Genomic DNA, 21,020 nt, shown 5'->3' with positions numbered 1-21,020 from the left:
ATATCTTAAGGATATTTCATCCTACTACATGGACCTCAATGGTGGAAGATATTCATAGCTCTTCCCTTGGCAACCCTGTATATTCCCATCTAGATATCATTCAAAAATAATAAATGAACATGAGATCAATATTATCTTTGTGATGGTCTTTCATCATGACATCTTCTAGTTTGCATCAACATCTTGTATACTCATTGACAATCTCCAAAAGTTATATAATGTCAAGGTCTCTTTCTTTTTCAGAATCTTCATACCTTTCATGGAGATATCCTAGTCAAATCTTTTAGTCCTTGGATGTTGATTGCCTTTTTCATAGTTTCATATTCCACGATCTCTTCCTTTATTTCTTCACACATTTCCTTCTAGGAACTTTCGATCATATTTCCTCCAATTTTTTCAACCACCTCATATTTCATATGAGGACATATTATCTTGATTTCATCTAGACAATGTGTGACCTGTGTATTCTTGCATCTTTTCAAACGTGGAGATCCTTTCTTTTGATCATGCTCTCAAGATAGAGCATGTTACCTACAACCATATGACATCACTCTATAATATCAAATACAAGCATGCATACCTCATTTTCCTTTAGGTCATCTAGACTTCTTCAACAACTTCCTTGATTGAAAGAAATTTAATCCCTTGATCTCCTTCGCCTCTTTTTGCATCATACCATCATCACGTGAATTCCACAAGTTGGAATTCTTGATGAAACACTAGCTTCCTTTTAATTGGTGAACCTTCCAACGAAGATTCCAACATAAAATCTTAAGTATCCTCATCCAACAAATGCTTACTTTTGACTGATGTATGATGAGATTTGTAATAGATAACTTTTTCCTTTTTCCCATAAGTACCACTTATGCTTCTAATGAGGTTACAAAGAGTTATATCCTTCCATAGGTGATTTCCATAATCTTCTATTTCAACTATTTTTCTCTATGATCACGAGCTCTTTCTTTTAATGCTTCTATGATGCCATGATGCATCTTATCATTTTCCTTAGTGATTTATGATAGCCATATCTTACAATAGAAAACTTGAAAACAAGAACTTGAAAAGAACTAGGTGAGGAAGACTATCTCAATCACAATATAGATCTCTTACTTCCTATTTCTTGAACTTATTCTTTTCAACTTCCTCCACTTCTTCAGTGATATGGGATTCTTCTCTACTCATTTTTTTATTTTCCATTTTGAGCTTAGGGCAATCTCTTTTATAATGCCCATATTCTTGACATCCATAGCATTGAACCTTAGCTAGGTTCTTCTTCTTTTTATGAGGACCAAATTTCCCATACTTTCCTCTTCTCTTTTCCATAGCAACATATGCTTGATTGTTCTCACTGTATCCTACATTAGTTTTTGCCTTCAATCTAGTTTCTTCAATCTTGCATAGTGACCATAAATCCTGGAATGGAGTAGCTCCCCCCCCCCCCCATGAATAGTTGAATTAAAGCTACCCCACTCCTCTAATAGTGCATTGAGTACTACAGTGGTCATCTCCTTGTCAAACATTATTTCTCCTAGATCTCGAAGTATCTTCTTTCGATATCCTTAGCTTGTAGAGTTCTTTACTTTGAGAGATAACTTTTCCTGTAGTGCTTACAAAAAACAACTCTACCACTTTGTCATATATTTATTTTGAGGTGTTGAGTTTAGATACATATGGAATGAGGGGATCCTTGATGGATTCTATGAGAATCTTTTGAGCCCTTAGTTACCCTTTCATTAACTTTGCAAGTGCTTGAGCATATTTTTTTGCTCATTTGGTGATAGATCGTTTGACATGATCCGTAAACTCATTTTCAAATAGATTCAAATCTATCCTCTTCTTCCACGCAAGATTGTTTGAAGCCCCAATCAATTTGTTGATTTCCTTGCAAAAAAACCTTTTGATGGATTCAGACATAAATATACTTACTTGAGAAGATGCTTCTTCCATTTGCCGCCTCCTTGAATTTGATGAAAATATAAATGATAGAGAACTTCTTCTTGATGAAGATAGAGAACTTCTTCTTGATGAAGATAGATCTCTTCAAGAGTGTTCCTTGACTCCACAAAGAAGGAGATCTCTTTAAATCCTTTCATTGTGTTGTTCTTGTTGATAATGATGACTTCTTGATGATGTCTTGACGCTTCTAGGATGATCTTCTTCAATAATAGGGTCCTTTCTTCAACGAGAGGAAATTACCTTAGAAATTTTGAAGATGATGACAACGTCCCTTATTTTGCTTCTCTAGGATGAATAATATTCAAGAAACTTTAATTTGTAAATCCCTTCAACTTGAGTAGGGTCTTTGTGGTCTTTTGAGGATCCCAAGACTTCTTCTGGTGTAGGCTTCTTCCTCGACTAGGCTTTTGATACTTCTTTGTAGATATTGACTTCACTTTGATATCCTTCAAGATTTTATCCTTGAGTACTTGAGTGTCCCTTGATGAGATAAAAAATATTTTCTTCTTTTCATCAATTACATAAAATCATAATTACACGTCATTATGAAGACTAAACCTAGTTACACTTTTCAACGCACTGGACATTACATTACCTTACAACATCTCTACCATACTAGGATGGAGAGCGCCTCTCGATGTAAAAATTAAATTACAATGTAATATATTGAATTGAATTGATTTGTTATTTTTAAAAATTTATGACGTTTTTTAGTTTAGTGGATGTTATGCTTTACTTTTATTATTATTTGTTGATCTAATGCTTCATTTTATTGACACTACAATACCTCTCCCATATTCAGCCAATATTTAAATGTTTACACTCATTTACAACCACTACAACATTTCCCCATATTGAGCCAACATTTAAATGTTTACACTCATTTACAAAAACTACAACATCTCCCCCATGTTGGGTTGTAGAGTACCTCAGCGCAAAGTGTTCACACAACAAACCATTCAACAATGATTTATACAAACTTACAATTGCATTATGGAGACCAACTAACAATACAAGCAAAGAGATATCATTGTGGATACAAACCAGCAATTCAATCCATTCAAAGATATTAATGTAAAGGATTGATTAAGTATTAAAATTCATAGGTGTTGGAATTAATTATCATAGCACTAAAGGAAATAGACAAAAACCCACAATTCCACAACAATTAGCCATAATAAATATAAAAACTTAATACCAAAAAAACTCTAGTGTTGAATGCTTATGCACTCTTCTTTACTTCTTAGCAAGACCAAAATTACAATAAAGTCTAGTTCTCTTCTCATTTACAATTTCATCAAAATAATTTTATTTAGCTACTCTCTATTGGCATGGTTGGGTTTATAGGTAGCATTGGCCTTGTTGAGAGCAATTAGAAGCCAAGTATTCTTGTCTCTTCAACTCCATATCTACATCACTTTTCCTCTCCCTTTCATCTTTTGTTAACATCATTCTAATTAGAGTTTCTTCTAGTTGTCTTTTTCATATTGCTTAAAATGAAAGAGCAACACTTTGGCACTGAGTGGTAGTGAATTGGTCTAACATGAGCACTTTACACCATCAACTCTTTCTCCTACCTCATCATCAACCTTTATAGTCATGAGCTTCACTTCCATAACCAAAAGTCTCTAATTTTACTAACTACTTTGCAATAATTTGAGTAATTAACCTTTCAATATTTCTTACCCATCCATAAATAAAACAATGATAATATTTATATAAAAATTACAAACAAAAACCATCCATAATTTTATTTATAAATGTGTTCTAAAAAAGTCTATACCAAATTAATAAATATTCATAAAGGGAGTGATTATATTGTAAAAGTAACTCATACTAAAAATATTCATCATAAGATTGATATTCCCCTTCTTTTATACACTCACTATTCCATTCCATGACATTAATATCGCAGACTAGTCCTTAAATGCCGTAATAACTTTCCTAATTGCCACGGTGAATGTAAACTCTTCATGGCCTGTTGTGACTGCCATATTGAATATCTTCATGGACTGTTGTGACTGCCACATTGTATGGACTGTTGACTGCCATATTGAATATCTTCATGGAATTATCAACGCTCCTTCCGACCTTAAATGCGAGTGGCGACTCGCACATTAAAACACTCTGTCAGACCAACAGACTTACGGAGGCAGTGGAGACCTTCAGCCATCTGCTTTCAGCTAAATCTAATCCCACCATCAACACCTGCAATCTTTTGTTAAGCAGCTTAGCCCGACGGAACCGACATCAATCAGCGTTGCGTGTTTACAGACTTATGGTTGAAGCAGACATAGTCCCGAATCTCATTTCTCTGAGAATTGTTTTCAACTGTCATTGTGAAACAGGTAGAATGGATTATGCTTTCAAAGTGTTTGAAGGAATGGAAGCACATGGCTATATTCCAAATGTCGTAATATTCAATACCCTCATCAAAGGGCTTTGCAGGACGGGCAGGATGGAGGATGCTGTTAAACTGTTCAATCAAATGGTGAAAAAACGAGAGCTTCCTAATCTTCACCAGAGCTTCCTAATCTTTTTACCTATAGCACCCTAATAGCTGGGCTCTGCAAGAGAGGGAAAACCCACGAAGCGTTTGGATTGCAAACGGATCATGAGCCCGACAGTATTACATTTACTACCCTCATGGATGGACTCTGCAAAGAAGGTAAGCTACAAGAGGCCAATCTACTACTGTATGTGATGTTAAAAGAAGGGCATAACCCCAACGTTATTACATTTACTGCGTTAATTGATGGTTTCTGTAAGGAAGGCAAGTTGGAGGAGGCGACGAAGCTTTTTTTTGAAATGCCCGACAGAAACATATGCCCAAATGCTGTCACATACAATACACTTATCAATGGTTTCTGTAAGGGAGGCAAGTTGGAGGAGGCTATGAAGCTATTCTATGGAATGCACAAAAAGAACATATTGCCTAATGTTGTCACATACACTGCATTTATCGCTGGCCTCATCAAGGAAGGGCAGTGGAAGGGGACCGCGAAAGTTTTTCATGAGATGCTGGATAAGGGGAACAATCCGAATAGTATCACATACAATGTTCTTATTGCTGGTCTTTGCAAAGAAGGGAAGCTTCAAGAAGCTCCGAAGTTGTTAGATGTTATGGCTGAAATAGGTGATCAACCTAGTGGCATCACATATAATACACTTATAGACGGGTTTTGCAACGTGGGTATATTTTGGACGCACATTTTGAATACTGTTGTCATCACCTTGGCATCTGATAAAAGGAAACATGCTCTTAGCAGAAGATTTCGACATCACTGTTAACATGAAACTGTTAAAGGAGCGCTGCCACAGGAAGCTACAGTGCCTCGGACCTGTAATGGTGGTCTGAAACCTCTGCAGTAGCATCTAAAGCCTGCGGTCATGGGAATCAAATAGACTGGGCCGAATTTTCGGAGCAGTTTTGCATTAAGGGTACTGCTCTTTTGTTCGGCAAGGTGTGTGTATATATACTTGTTTGGCGCTGGAAAAAATTAAGTTGGCCAACCCGTGTAGTAGGGTCGACTCTTGGAGACCAATTTTAATATAAACGCTAGACCATTTTGTGTTGGCCGACCCTTTCGGTTGAGCATTGCTTGGTTTGAAGTTCTGATATTTTGACGTGGCTGTTTGGAGCTGTCACTGTATGCAGGGGGTGGAGGGTCTTGATCGTAAATTTGAGGGGGTGGAGGGTCTTTGATCATAAATTTGGGGGCAGCGTTTACTTGCAAGTACATTTGAAGACAGAGCAAACCCAGCGGAGGCTTGGGGTCTGATCATGCAGTTTTGAGGACCACTTGTCTATCTTTGGGAGGGATCTTTTGAAAGTATTGTGGGTATGCTTTGAAAGGGAGGGATCTTTTGAAAGTATTGTGGCTGTGCTTTGAAATGTCACACCATTATGGGTAAATTTGGAAGGCTGAATTTCTGAATTTCCTCTTTTGAGGATTTCTCTAGCTTGAAAGGGGTCCATGGTCCATGGAGCATAATGAGATGGTTGCTTATGTTGGGAAGTTTTATCACAGTTCTAAGTTTTTGTGATATGAATTCACTTGAAAAGTTATCTTGCATGACTTGGGGGAACTCTATTCAAGATGAAGATGTGGATTAATATTGATGGTATCTTTTGGAGCATTCTTGAGCACATTGGACCACATTGTTTGGGAAGGTCATACCCTTATGGGCTTGTTGGCCCACTTTGGAGGGTTTTATCATTGTTTTGAAAACCAATTGAAGGATTATTGTGCAATGAAGGGCCTTTGGAGGTTGGATGTTGAATCACAACCCATTTTTTCCCTCATTTTTGGAGATAGGTAATCTTTTGAGGGCTTTGTGCCCCTAGACTTTGTGCATTGGGCATTTAAAGATAATTTTGTATTATTTTAGGATAATTAATTGTTGAAGGGGGCTTTTGCCCTTCTATTGGATAACTTAGGGGATTTCAGCGTAAAGCATAATATTTTATTGTGAAGGAAGTTTAGCACCTTCTCTATAAATAGAGGTGTACTTCCTTTCATTTTGGCATAGAGTTTTGGGGGAGAAATCCCATAGCTGGAAAAATAAGTGGGCCAACCTGTGTAGTAGGGTCGACTCTTGGAGACAAATTTTAATATAAACACTAGACCATTTTGTGTTGGCCGACCCTTTTGGTTGAGCATTGTTTGGTTTGAAGTTCTGATATTTTGATGTGGCTGTTTGGAGCCGTCACTGTATGGAGGGGTTTAATGGTCTTGATCATAAATTTGGGGGCAACGTTTACTTGGAAGTACATTTGAAGACAAAGCAAACCCATTGGAGGCTTGGGGTCTGATCATGCAGTTTTGAGGCCCACTTGCCGATCTTTGGGAGGGATCTTTGAAAGTATTGTGGTTGTGCTTTGAAATGTCACAAATTATTGGTAAATTTCGAAGGCTGAATTTCCTCTTTTGAGGATTTCTCTAGCTTGAAAGGGGTCCATGGAGCATAATAAGATGGTTGGCTTATGTTGGGAAGTTTTATCACAGTTTTAAGTTGTTGCGATATGAATTTACTTGGAAAGGTACCTTCCATGACTTGGGGGGAACTCTATTTGAGATGAGGATGTGGATTAACATTAATGGTGTCTTTTGGAGCATACTTGAGCACATTGGACCACACTGTTTGGGAAGGTCATACCCTTATGGGCTTGTCAGCCCACTTTGAAGGGTTTTATCATTGTTTTGAAAACCAATTGAAGGATTATTGTGCAATGAAAGGCTTTTGGAGGTTGGATGTTGAATCACAACCCAATTTTATCTCATTTTTGGAGATAGGTAATCTTTTGAGGGCTTTGTGCTCCTAGACTTTGTACATTGGGCATTGAAAAATAATTTTGTATTATTTTAGGATAATTAATTGTTGAAGGGGGCCTTTTGCCCTTCTATGGGATAACTTAGGTGATTTTAGCTTAGAACATAATATTTTATTGTGAAGGAAGTTGAGCACCTTCTCTATAAATAGAGGTGTAGATTTAGTCAACGATTTATTTGGGATCCAGGTATTGAGGGACCCATTCATCATTGGTTAGCTTGGAGGCATGTCGTGGTACAATGGTTTATTTGGCATCCTGGTATCAGTTTACACGTCTCTGTAGTGGACATATATAGGTCGCTTGAGGGCAAGCAATCTTGGGGTGGGAGAATTTGTCATGTCCTTATTTTTATTTTCCTTTATATTTCAACCAAGGTGGATTTCTAGGGCACAAGATGGCTAGGTCATGGGGGCAAGTTTATGTCATCAGGGGTTTCAGGGGAGTTTTGAGGATTTTTTATGGGATTTGATGACATTCGCTTGGCATATTCTATCATATGCACAACTTGCCTTTCCTTCCGTTGCATTTTGACAACTTTCGGAAAACACGATTATTATTGAGCCTAACTTAGCAAATTTCACTTGAGGTGGCATTCCGGGAGAAATATTTAATGAAATACCTCAGTGTAATAGCTCGTTGGAACCAGAATGAGAATATCTATAGGATGGGATGCTGAGAAGGGACTTCTAGTGGCTAGAGAAAGTATGGTGGGAGATTTACCATTTTCCTTGATTAAAAATGGTTTTAATTAGTCATTTAATTAAAGAAAAATAATTAGTGGGAGGAAAAAGGCCAAAAGTGACTTAAGTGAAATAAAATAAAACTGAAAGTCACTTAAGATAAATTCAATGGAGGAGCTTCTAGAATAATAATAAAATAAGATGCTTCGATATGCTTGGAGATTTATCCATAACATCTATAAAAGAGGAGGAGGAGATCATTTGGAGACATCTTGGAGTTGAGTATTTGTTTCTTGTGAAGAGTTCTGGAGAACCAGGAGTTCCCAGCGTCGGTTGTAGCCCTAGGACAGAAACCCTCGGGTGATGCAGTAAGAGTGGGCGAGAAACCTTCTCTCCCTTTGTTGAATTCATTCAGAATTCACAGGTTGTTGCTTATTGTTTCTCAGTACATATTTTGGAGGCCCACTGTCAACTTGTAGAAAATATTTGTCGAAGACCAATGGTATCAAGGAGGGTAGAAAAATGTACAATCATGGATAAATATCTAAAATTGGTATTATTTAATTACAATAATAGATTATAAATGAATTAAATATAATGTTAAAAAGGAATATATTGCATTGTATTTAAAATGTATGGTATGCTAAATAAACTAATAACATATAATTTGATGAAAAACTAAGACTTTGAGAAGAAAACCCATATATAATATTTTTATTATTGTTTAAACGACCCTTTTTATGTTTTTATCTTTTTCATGACATCCTAAAAAAATGAAAAAACATGAAAAAAACTAGAATTTAAAAAAATAAAAATGAAAAAATGGATAAAAACAAAATTTAATAAAATAAGTAAATAATTTATAGTTAAAAAATTCAAAATATTAAAATATTATTTCTCAAAAAAAGAGTATTACTATTAACACCATGTTGGCTTGATGGGGCTTGAACCAGGTTCAGAAGTGTTTTAGCCAAACAAATCCCGCAGCTATCGGTCCTTTCGGCAATAGTCCGTGGAGCGTGGATCGAAGTCTCACCCGAGGTAGTAGGGGAGGGTGCTGGAACCAGGTTTCCACACCCTAGGGATGTCTTGATGAGGTCTAGAGGGGTCACGAACCGATCTGGGCCTTCGCGCGCAATCTGCATTGCTACCAGGCCTCTACGTAGATCTGCAACAAGGCGCTTCTTGATTCTTAGTTTTAATGAGTTTATTATAGATCAGATCTAACTCTTAAGGTCTTTAAGCAAACATTTAACAGTTATACCCAGAGCGCGCATTCATAAATCTTACAGGTTTGCATACATAGCATAAACATAGAAATCATAACAGATGCATAAACCATAATATAAGTAGATCCACGATATTTCAAAAGCAACTTAGCTTTTATTAATCCTCAAATTAGTACATTCCACTTCTGCCCCGCGCACTCAGCTGCAAGGGTCTGCGCACACAGCGGCGGACTCTACCAGGCCTCTGCGCACACAGTTGTAGAGCCTCTATCTCCTACTACAACCCTCGACTTCCACTTACAGACTCAAAACAATATATCGTGCTCAAAACCCAAAACATTCAAGATCTAGCAAAAACTGCCTTCTACCCTTAGAGCCTTGCTCTATTTATACATTCCCATGGTCCGCGGACCATGGGCAGGCCGATTCACTTTCTATTTTCTTACATTATTTTCGGGCGGACAACCCTCTGACTTGACTCATTACAATTCACGCTCTGTGCACTTCGCGGAGCTTTTGCCACATTTTTACCCAAAATTGCGGGCTCTAAGCCCCATACCCGTTACACAGGGTCTCTGCTACCCAACACACCACTTTTTGAAATAGGTGTAAAAACAACATTACGTACCACTTCTAAAAAAATGAGAACTCTCCACGTAAAGTTGGTAACTCTGTTGCTTCACCTATGTAGTGAATTTCTTCTTTTACCAAGTGCTTTGCCTTGATTTATCATATTATCCATTTGGTTTTTGTTGCAAATTTGTTTCAAATTACACTTTCCCATTGAGAGAATTTTGGTTCCCAAAATCTTATCCACAAAGGATATGGAAGCACAAGGCCCCCACTTGTCTCCCCGAGCCTATTACTCCATTTATTAGGGACGTTTTCTTCTTGTTTGTCTCCATCAATATGTTTACTTGCCCCTATTTCATTGTTAATGGAGATATTATTCCTCTTCGTTTGAGGTCTTAGATAAAGTAGACCTTACCACCTTAACAAAGAAATATTTGTTCTATCTCTTGTAGAAAGTTACATCATTGTACCAAAAGTAAGGGCTACCAAATATCATTTCGCATGCATCTAGTGACACAACATTAGATTCTAATTCAATGGCATAATCAACATGAATGACAAATCTAATTTCACATCTCTTGATGATTCTCATGGTTGATTTATCTAAGCATCCAACCCAATAAACATGGTTGTTTACTAGATCATAAGTTTGTATACCAAAATTATCTACAAAGGATTTAGAAATCAAATTATATTGAGAACTATTGTCAAACAAAGCATTTATCTTTTGGTCCTTCATTTGAGCTTTGATTTAGAATAGTATATTATGTATCCACTTGCTTTGATTCAATCCACATTGAAGTTTTTTTTATACTTTTGTTTTTCCCATTGGATTTGTACCATTTTGGATGTACTAATTGTGGATGAAATTTTCGACACTTCTCATCCATATTCTCTACACATTATGGTGTTTGCAATGCATGTCAAAATCTTTTCCATATTGGCTTATCACTACAATCTTTTGCCTTTGGTCTTGTTGGTATCTTGTTCGCCCTTTTACCATTGTCTCTTTTTTGAAATCCAAATAAATGTAGAGAGATTTGTTACTTGTATCATTTATGCTTTTCACACTGAAAGGTTGTATTTTCCTTTAGACGTGGATGAATAATCCTCCAAGTTACTTCACCACTATCCTAGGCTCTTCCAAAAAGATACCCAGCCTAATGGCCTAGTTCCAAAATTTGGTCATGCATTTTTGTACACTTATCCTTTATCTTTTCGAAAGATTTTTGTTTTAGGAGTTCATTTTCATAGACTATGAGATAGGATTGACTTCAATATTTTCTTGAAATCCTCCAATTTTGTAACCATGAAATTGTCACCTAGCCGCAATGCATCTACATAGCTAGTAAAACATGTATAGAAATTTCCAAACTAATAAAAGATTGTTTTTCTTTTTCTTTTATTGGATAATGGCCAAAATAAACTTCCAATTGTTTTCACCAGCAATTGAAGTTTTCATCATTAAATTAACTGTCATAAGTTGGTATTTCAAGTTTTCCTTCAACCTATGATGTAATATTGAAAGATGAAGGAACATGGTTGTTATTAGTTGAGTCTCCAAGCTTCTCGCCTTTGGAGTCTTCTCGGCTAGCATTTTCTTCTTCATGTTCAATCTTCATTGAGTGTCATTCCTTATCCTTCATGATCAACAATAGTGTTACCATTTTAGTCAATGCAACAACTCTCCGCCCTAGCCAAGTAAACTTGACTTACAAATCTTCTCCGTCATGTTCTTCATAAGAAGTCCCCACAATTTTGGGTTTTTTACTTCTCGCTATACCTTATAACAACGCTTTTCCACTTTCTTAGTACCAACTAAAATTCATTGTCAAATTGAGATTAAGCTTCTCATAATACCAATTCATTAGCAACAATAAATATCTTTGTTCATCTCTAATTTCAAAGCTTGCTCTTTTATCTTTTTCTTTTATTTACGGTGGTAAGATCAATGTCCAATAAAAGAATAAATCCACTCTATCTCAAATGCTAATGGAATACCACACTATTTATTGAAATACTCAACCCTAACACGTTTATCAACAACCCATCTAGTCACACGCTTCACTTCCATAGCCAAAAACTTCTAATTTACCAAGTACTTTACTTTAATTTGAGTCATTAACCATTCAATATTTTGCAGATCAATTAACAAAGTAACGATAATATTAATTTTATTTACAAATTTATTCTCAAAAATATATTAACTTAAATTTTTTTAATATATATATATATATATATATATATGATAACATATAATCTCCTCTTTTCCTCGAAATCCATTCCAAATTTGTATTAGAAGTATTGCATAATAGTTTAAAATTCCTTATATACAATGATGCTACAATTGAGAGTGGTCATAGTCCAACAACAACCCCTCATAAGATATTGCGCGTTTGATTATGAAACCAATAATCCACTTATTTCCCTTCCCCTCTAAACTATTCCATATTTAAAAATGTTTACCTACCCTGCTTAGAATAATAATATTTAAGAATACTTGCATGCCATGCTTAGAGCAATAATGTTTAAGAATATTTACATGCCATGATACCTTTCAAAATGTCACACGATTAATAATGGTGGCCACTGTCATCTTGCAAACACTCTAAATATCTTCATGGATTATTGGGAGGATTACCTTTCAAAATGTCACACGATTAAACATCTTCATGGATTATTGGGAGGATTAATTGATGGATGACTCTTTTTTCAAGGATCAGGGTCAGTGAATTTCTACAGGTTTTAGGGCCCTAAGGAGCGGGTCACACGGCAAGCAATTTCAATCTTTATCTGCACACCCCAACACAGTGGCGATGATGGCTATTGCAAGGATGAGGGCCATGCTTTCAGATGTCTATAAGAAAGAATTCAATTCTTAACGCTCCTTCCACACTTTGAATGCCACTGGCGACTCACATATTAAAACACTCTGTCAGACCAACATGCTTACAGAGGTAATGGAGACCTTCAGGCATCTGCTTTCAGCTAAATCTAATCCCAACACCAACACCTGTAATCTTTTTGTTAAGTATGCTAGTCTGACAGTAGCGACATCAAACAGCATTGCATATTTATAGACTTATGGTTGAAGCAGACATTATTCCAAATCTCATTTCTCTGAGCATTGTTATCAACTGTAACTATGAAACAGGTAGAATGGATTATGCTTTCAAAGTGTTTGAAGACGTGGAAGCACATGGCTATATTCCAGATGTGGTAATATTCAATATCCTTATCAAAGGGCTTTGCAGGACAGGCAGGATGGAGGATGTTGTTAAACTGTTCAATCAAATGGTGAACAAACGAGAGCTTCCTGATCTTTTTACCTATAGCACCCTCATAGATGGGCTCTGTAAGAGAGGAAAAACTCATGAGGCATTTGGGTTCATAGTTGTTATGCTGCAAAAGGGTAATAAGCCCAACACTATTACATTTACTATCCTCATGGAATGACATTGCAAAGGTAACCTCCAGGAGGCCAATCAACTACCATATTTTATGTTAAAAGAAGGGCATATCCCTAGTGTTATTGCATTTATTGCTTCAATCGATGATTTCTGTGAGGGAGATAAGTTGGAGGAGGCTATGAAGCTCTTCTAAGAAATGCCGAATAGAAACATATGCCTTGATGTTGTCCATATAATGTGCCTATTGATGGTTTTTGTAACAGAGGCAAGTTGGAGGAGGCCAGGAAGCTCTTTCATGAAATGCCCAACATAAACATGTGCCCTAATGCAGCCACATATAATGCGTTTGTTGATTGTCTTTGTAAGGGAGGGAATTTGGAGAAGGCTATGAAGCTCTTTTATGAAATGCCCGACAAAAACATATGCCCTGATTCTATCACAAACAGTGCGCTTATCGATGGTTTGTCACATACTGTGCACTTATCGATATATATATATATATATATATATATATATATATATATTTATTTATTTATTTATTTATTTTTCTATTGTAAGGGAGTCAAGTTGGAGGAGGCTACTAAGCTCTTCTATGAAATGTCTCACAGAAATATGTCATAATGTTGTTATATATGGTGCTCTAATAGATGGTTGACTTGAGAGACTCATTCTACAACCTAGTGTGATAGTGATGTGTAAGTATGTCCATGCTCAATTTGGAGTCGACACGTGTCTCTCTTGAAATAAAAATGAAGTATTCTCTATAGAAAAGAAATGTCAGCGACAAAAGAAAAAAAAATATGCTATGCATGTTTAATTAGTTGCCCAAGTGACTTGGTCCTAATATATTACACATTGTTTTTTTGGCACTCTAAAATAATATGCATCTAAAGAAAAAATTGATCCCTCCCAGCTCATGTGAAATCCGTGCTTAAGATGGATCTATGTTGGTTTATGTAAAGGGGGCAAGTTGGAGGAGGCTAAAAATCTCTTCTAAGAAATGCTCAGCAGAAACATATTCCCCGATGCTATCACATACCATGTGCTTATCGATGGTTTCTATAAGGTAAGCAAGTTGGAGGAGGCTACAAATCTCTTCTATAAAATGTTTGAGAAAAGCATATGCCCAAATGCTCTCACACACAGTGCTTATCGATGGTTTCTGTAAGGGAGACAAGTTGAAGGGGGCTAGGAAGTTCTTCTATGGAATGTGCAACAAGAACATATTCCCTAATGTGGTCACATATACTACATTTATTAATTGCCTCTTCAAGGAAGGGCAATGGAAAGAGGATGCCAAAGTGCTTCATGAGATGTTGGAGAAGCGGAACAATCTGAATGTTATTACATACAATGTTCTCATCGTTGTTCTTTGCAAAGAAGGGAAGCTTCAAGAAGCTTGCCAATTGTTAGATGGTATGGTTGAAATAGGTGATCTACCTAATGATGTCACATATAATACACTTATTAGTAGTTTTTCAATTGCAAGGTGGGTAATCTAGACTCTAGAGAAAGCCAGGGAACTCGTGTGTTGGAGAAAGGTTTCCTACCTAACCTAGGTCTCTTTACTACATTAATAGATGGACTCTGTAAGCATCAGAGGCAAGACAAAGCTTAACAGATCTTTATGATATTCAGTAGCAAGCTTCGAGCCTTGATGATGTTACATATAGCACATTGATGGATGGACTCTGCAATGTTGGTAATCTTAATAAGTCAAAGTTATACAACGTGATGAAAGTAGTCCGAGAGGCATCATGACTACATTCACACCATCATAGATGATTATGCAGGGAAGGTACACCCCAAGAGGACAATAGACCATTAAAAAAGGTTTGACATGACACTAACATGTTCTGCAGCAAACAACAATTTTTGTAAAGATATTTTTGTAGTAGCAAGTGACCCGCAATTGATGAAATGCAGAGTTGACTTTGGTAATAATGTATTAGCAATTTATCTGAAACAGATTTGGAAATTCAGCGTAATGAAGTGATCTAAGTGGAATTCCCATCAGTACACTTGGTGTTTGCTCTGAAAACACATTTTGTTAATGGTTTAGTGGGTTGCACATCCTGATTAAATATACCAGTTCATCAATCAAAAATGGAATTGGCTTTAACAACTAGTGTGCTGCAACTTGCAACTCATGGAGTGCCCCCAAGAAAATTTCAATGATATTTTTCACAATAACAATATGGAATTGGTTTGATAAAATGGTTAGTGGCTTGTCATTGCCATTGATAGAGTATACCTTGTGAACTCCAATGTGTTATAGACATTTTTGTGCCTAACAACATGAAGCATGAAATGTCGATAATTTAAGGGATCCAAAGTCCCTAAACATGTTGTTCCTACCCCTAGAGGAACAAGGTCAGCAAACCACAGCACTGAAAATTAGTTCTCCACCTGAAAACACTCAAAAACAAGCTATTTCTGGATCATGTCAGCTGCTCCACTGAGCATCTGCGCTGAATGTCAACTGCTCCACTCTGTACCTGCGCTGAATGTCAAAATCAATGAAGGCTACCTGTGCTGGGCGAGATTGGCCAAGTGGCACAGTCATTCTGCAAGGTGTCAAATGCCCAGGAAGCTTCCAAAATGACACTTGGATCAGGGAATTCACCTTGTGATGAGTAAGAGGATCTAGATCTCCAAGTGGAAGCAAGAAACTCCAAGTGGACTCAAGAACTGAAGTATAACTGAAGTGAGAGAGGACACTAGTCAGCTTCATGTCAGCCTCAAGCTGACTCATCCTTTCTCCAAAACTCCTATATATAGAGCTCTCTCATGAGGTCTAGGGGGGTTGGAATCTTGTGAATGTAAGGAAGTGCTGTTGGTTTGAGTATAGAACTATTGGGTGATTGCTTTGAAGGAGGTGAAGAGGAGATTTCTTTCTGCTGGGAGGTGTTGCTGGATTGGGCCTATTATGGTTGTAACTCTCTCAGAACTTTACTTCTTCCATTAATAAAGTATTTGAGGTTCTTATATATGCATGTGTCTCTGTGGCGTATTGATACTTGTATATTTGATTTATTCTAATCCTTGAATCAATTATGGATGTATGCTTCTTGTAGTTTCCCTTTCTTGTGCTTTTGCAGGATCTTTGTGTAGCTGGGCCAGTGAAAGAGCAAGGAGTTGGGAGCAAGCGGCAAAGAGGGAAGATTGGATCAACCATTAGCGGAAGACAACAGTTAGTGGATCTCTTTCTCCTCTCTCTTACATCTCATAAAGAAGTAATCTTGAATAGATTTGCTTTGATTGTTGCTGAGGTACTATAACCTAAGAGTGGGATAGGGTCATTCCGTATTGGATACTTTTCCCAACAACAAATTGGCGACTCTGCTGGGGATCGTATCTTGTTGGTTGTTTGTGTTTTTGCTATTCATTTCATAAACAAAGGGAGTACCGAATCGAACTGTATTTGGATCCTTCAAATACAAAGTAGAGGGCAACTACTCTAGCTCAGTTTCTGGGCAAGTTTATGATTTGAAGAGCTGATCCACAAGGACTCTAATAAGCTCTTAGTGATAGCTTTTCATCCTCCTTGTCATCCCTTAGTGTGTCCTTGACTGATAGCTTCTGATTTGAGCAAAAACTGTGAATTTTTTAGCAATCTGTGACCCGGAAACCAAGAGAAACGAAAGTTTCGTTCTTTAGTGCAGGCTGTACAAAGGCTGTCTGCATTTCAGCGCAGTTCCCGAAGGGGCTACCTGCGCTGAAGGTCAAACAGACAGTGTCCCACCTGCGCTGGACCAGTCTTGCTTTGTGCTACTGGGGTTTCCTGCTGTTTCTTGCCCTGTTTTCACTCTTGTTTTGTTGCCTGTTACCAGTCAATGTGCCTATCTGAAACCAACTTTCCTTGCCACTATTCCGCCTCGGTTGTATAAAGAAACTGTATTTGTTCTTTGTGTATTTCTTGCATCATTTACAGTTTCCCATAACGAAAGTGAACTAGTCTTGCTGTGGCCTCTTAGATCTAGACCTGTGAAAAAGTGTCGTTCTGATCTTAAGAGTTAGTTTGTTTGTTGTTCATAGCTGATTGAGCTTTTGCTTTCGTCATTTGGTTTGAGTTTATATATTTCTAGTGTCGAAACAAGTAAACCTTAAGGTGTCTTTTGATTTTGGACGAACTTGTTTGCTTTCACTTGAAATTGAATTCAAAGTTATACAACAGCTTTCTTCTTGCATTACGCCAACATTAAGAAAGAGAAAAAAAATACTTGCATTGTGCATGTGCATTATGACAGCTTGCATGTTGATTTAGGAAAAAGTGCATTAGTGTGTGCTCTATGATCTGTGTGAAAAGATGTTATCTTTCTTTTCCCTCAGTAGTTAAGATTTTCAAAGTTGAAAGATTGAAAAGCTTGCTTATCATCTTAGACTGCATTTAGGAGTGTTATCATACATCTCGTGGTGATCCATAAAGGCAAACTGCTAAACAAGATCAACCTTAAAATAAATTGAATTTACATAACAACGCATTGAAACATAACGCAAACACATAGAGATCTAAGCTAGAGACGTGTTCCGGCGTCGTTAAACGTGATATCTTAGCGTTGAGTGGTTGGGTGATTCCTCCACGGTGAAGCGATAAGTATCAATACGGACTTGTGCTCCCACGTACCGTCGCGTATATATTGGGAGACCCCTATAGGAATGAAGCCTTTATCCAATAGGAAACCGTGTCGGCCGCCCTACTGATCACAATGCAGTGAACACAGCATTCACGAAGATCGACCACTCGTACCGTAAAACGTATTCTGTGGTTTTGCGAAAAGTTTGGCACACCCTCTGCCTAGAACTCCAGAGCAGTTTCTTTTGGCCTTTTTCAAACTCTATAACTGAAAAAGTCCATCCGAGCATTTGTCACTTCAGGCTCGTTAAAACATCGAAGGAGACTAGAGTCATCTTTAGCTTTTTCTCGACTCTTAAAAAGTGAAAAAGCAAGTTGTGTCTAAGCGTCGTTATAAAATTTATTTTAAACGGAACATAATCACCTCCTATTCCCGCGTTGATCTTAGGTTGAGAACATGGAACGCCCCAACCAAGGAATTCCACATGATGGAAATCCTAGTCCATTCTCCTCTTGGGGAGAAGTTGGTGCGCCCCACATGGCCACATTGTCGCTTCCAGGACTGACAATTGGCCTGCCTATTTGGCTATTCTCAACTAATGTAGTTCAGACCACCATGGTTCCTGAGCAGTCGAGTCAACAGTTAGATGAGTCTAGAGCTGCCCGCCAGCCTTCCACTTCCTATAACTCTTCCTCCAATCCTTCATCTTCGCAGGGTAGAGCCGGCAAAAGCCAAGCTCCCATGGAGAAGAAGGAGAAGAAGAAGAAAGAGAAGAAGAAGAAAGAGCCTAAGGCGACTGGGGGCAAGCAAAAGACATCTGACAAAAATCCACACACAGCACAGACCGGGCCTAAATCGCCATGTGTCATATGTAGAGGAGACCACTTCCATAGAGATTGTCCCTGTATTCCCCGGATACTAAGGGACTAGTCCCCTCGTCTGCACAATTCGGGAGCATCAACCTCTGATAGCCATGTTGATTGCTTACCGTCAACCAGTGAAAGTGAAGGTTCAAGACAAAGAGAGGGAGCAAAATCCCCCTGTAGACTGTGTGAAGGCAATCACGCCATCCACCGTTGTCCCTTCTTAGACAAAGCGAAGAGAGTTTTGGAAGATTGCCCGGTTTCACCGTTGGGACTTCCTCCTGGATACAAAAAACTCGTGCCAAGTCCTTCGTTGGTTGAAAATACAGCTGGCCCACTCAAGTGGTCAACTGAAGCGTCAGTCATTGAAAATGAACCTACTGAACCCAGACCAGACGAAAGTCTAAAGGTCGATACGGCATTTGACCCGGTTCTTCCTTCAGAGGTTTCATCCTCAAATGACACCGTCACTGAAGATTCATCTTCGAATGACACCTTCACTGAAGAGAATAAGGATGACACCATCCAGATTCTTTTCATCAACACCGACTCTGATGAACATCAGGGCAATGTGCCCATTCCTTTATCGCAGGAAGGAACATCGTCAAGGTCATATCCGGCCGTGTATTCGGTCCCACCACCAAGCAACCTGGTTGTGTCCTTTGATTGGAACCAACTAGGCAGACCTCGGTTACCAGCCAGTATACCATTCAGAATCATAGTCCAAATTTACAGGATGGTAATGGTTGGAACTATCATTGATGAAGGGGCATCTGTGAGTATCCTTTCCTCTATTGCTTGGAAAGCACTGGGTTCCCCAGAGCTTTTGCCTGAGATAAGAAATCTCTCGGGTTTTGATAAAGGAACCAGCCGACCATTAGGGATCCTCCCCAATGTACCTGTTACGTTGAAAGGGAAGACCGTTCAGATGAACGTGATGGTTGTTCAAGGACCCTTGGATTATAACCTACTCCTTGGACGAGACTATATATATTGCATGGGAGCTATAGTCTCCTCACTCTTTAGAGTAATGTGTTTTCCACACGAAGAAAGAATGGTCAAGCTCGTAGACCAACTTTCATTTCCGGGATCACGCATCGCAAATAGTCACATACCAATCCTCAATGGTCTATTCACCCAAGAAATGTCTCCACCCCCAATCCTCCTTCCCGATGAGTGCGAGTGATTCAGAAAGATAGGGCTGGAACCCAGGGGGCATGCATCCTGGTCTGCTTTGGGAAGAAAAAACCTTGGGTATAGAGTAGATTTCCGCGGGAGAATATGACTAGTCCGTACCCCGTCCGTCTAGGAAGAGGGGTTGTTCTGGAATAAGATTCTTTTGTCAAAGTTATGTGAGTGAAATAATCTGTTTTTCACCCACCTTTGTCTATTTCGGTAGACATCGCCGAAGAAGTGTTCAGTTTGAAAGATTAACAGAACAATCTTTGGGTAACCTGAAAGAGGTAAGCCTCACCCTTTAAAACAAATGTTTTATCGGATAAGTAGGGGCAGCCTTGAAATTGTATTTTATACCTGGGGGCATGCAAACCTTTTGGAGTGCAAGCAAAGAGCGGTTATTTATCTGTTTTTTGGATTAGTCGTTTCCTAACTTGCGTAAAGAAAGGATGTGGGGCAAAGGTCAAAATTCGCCAAATTAGGAGCATAGCTTCGTGAGATAAAGCTCCATAAAAAATAGCTATCTCACAGGAGACATTCTTATCTTACGACTGGTATAATCGAGCAGTTTTACCGCGGAATTTATGCTCGTTAAAAAATAGAAAAGCGAGATCCGAGCAGTTTTAACGCGGAATTCATGCTCGTTAAAAAATAAACATAAGCATTGAGCAGTGTTTTGGCGCATTCAAGCTCTTTAAAAAATGAACCCAGTACCGGTAAATAACCATTTGTGATCGTAAAATTATTAGCCATAAAAGCCTTGGTCGTGTTTACACCTGCCACCTCCATTTCATTTGGCCAATCGTTCACCTCCATATGATTGTTTACCCATTTTGAGGAACAGATGCGAAGAGTGATTTCACTTAGCCATCCTTGTGACACTGCCGTGATTGGAAAATTCCAACCTGTACCTGGAATCTGCTGCTATCCCTGTTTATCACTCGTTCCTCAAAAGATGAGTCTTCTTTGAGCTCTTTTCATCTGACTCGTAAAATATGAAAAGTTTGCCGAGTTTTGGCCTTCCAGCTCGTTAAAGTGACCGGAAGAGCTATCCCTCCTCTAGATTTTAATCTTTTTGGACCTGAGGGATTATTGCACAAAAAGGTCGAGCGCTTGTTTTATTCGGCTCGTTAAAATTATCGAAAACTCATCCCTTCTGTATTGTTTATACTTTTTCGGACTTAAGGGATTAGATGACGAAAAAGGAAATTTGGAGTTAAC

Source organism: Pinus tabuliformis, chromosome 8, assembly GCF_031772625.1.
Source record: "Pinus tabuliformis cultivar Carrire ecotype Pingquan chromosome 8, CPIR1, whole genome shotgun sequence".
In the NCBI taxonomy this organism is placed as follows: domain Eukaryota; kingdom Viridiplantae; phylum Streptophyta; class Pinopsida; order Pinales; family Pinaceae; genus Pinus; species Pinus tabuliformis.
The sequence above is the reverse complement of the archived record's forward strand: the minus strand, read 5'-3'. Positions refer to the sequence as shown.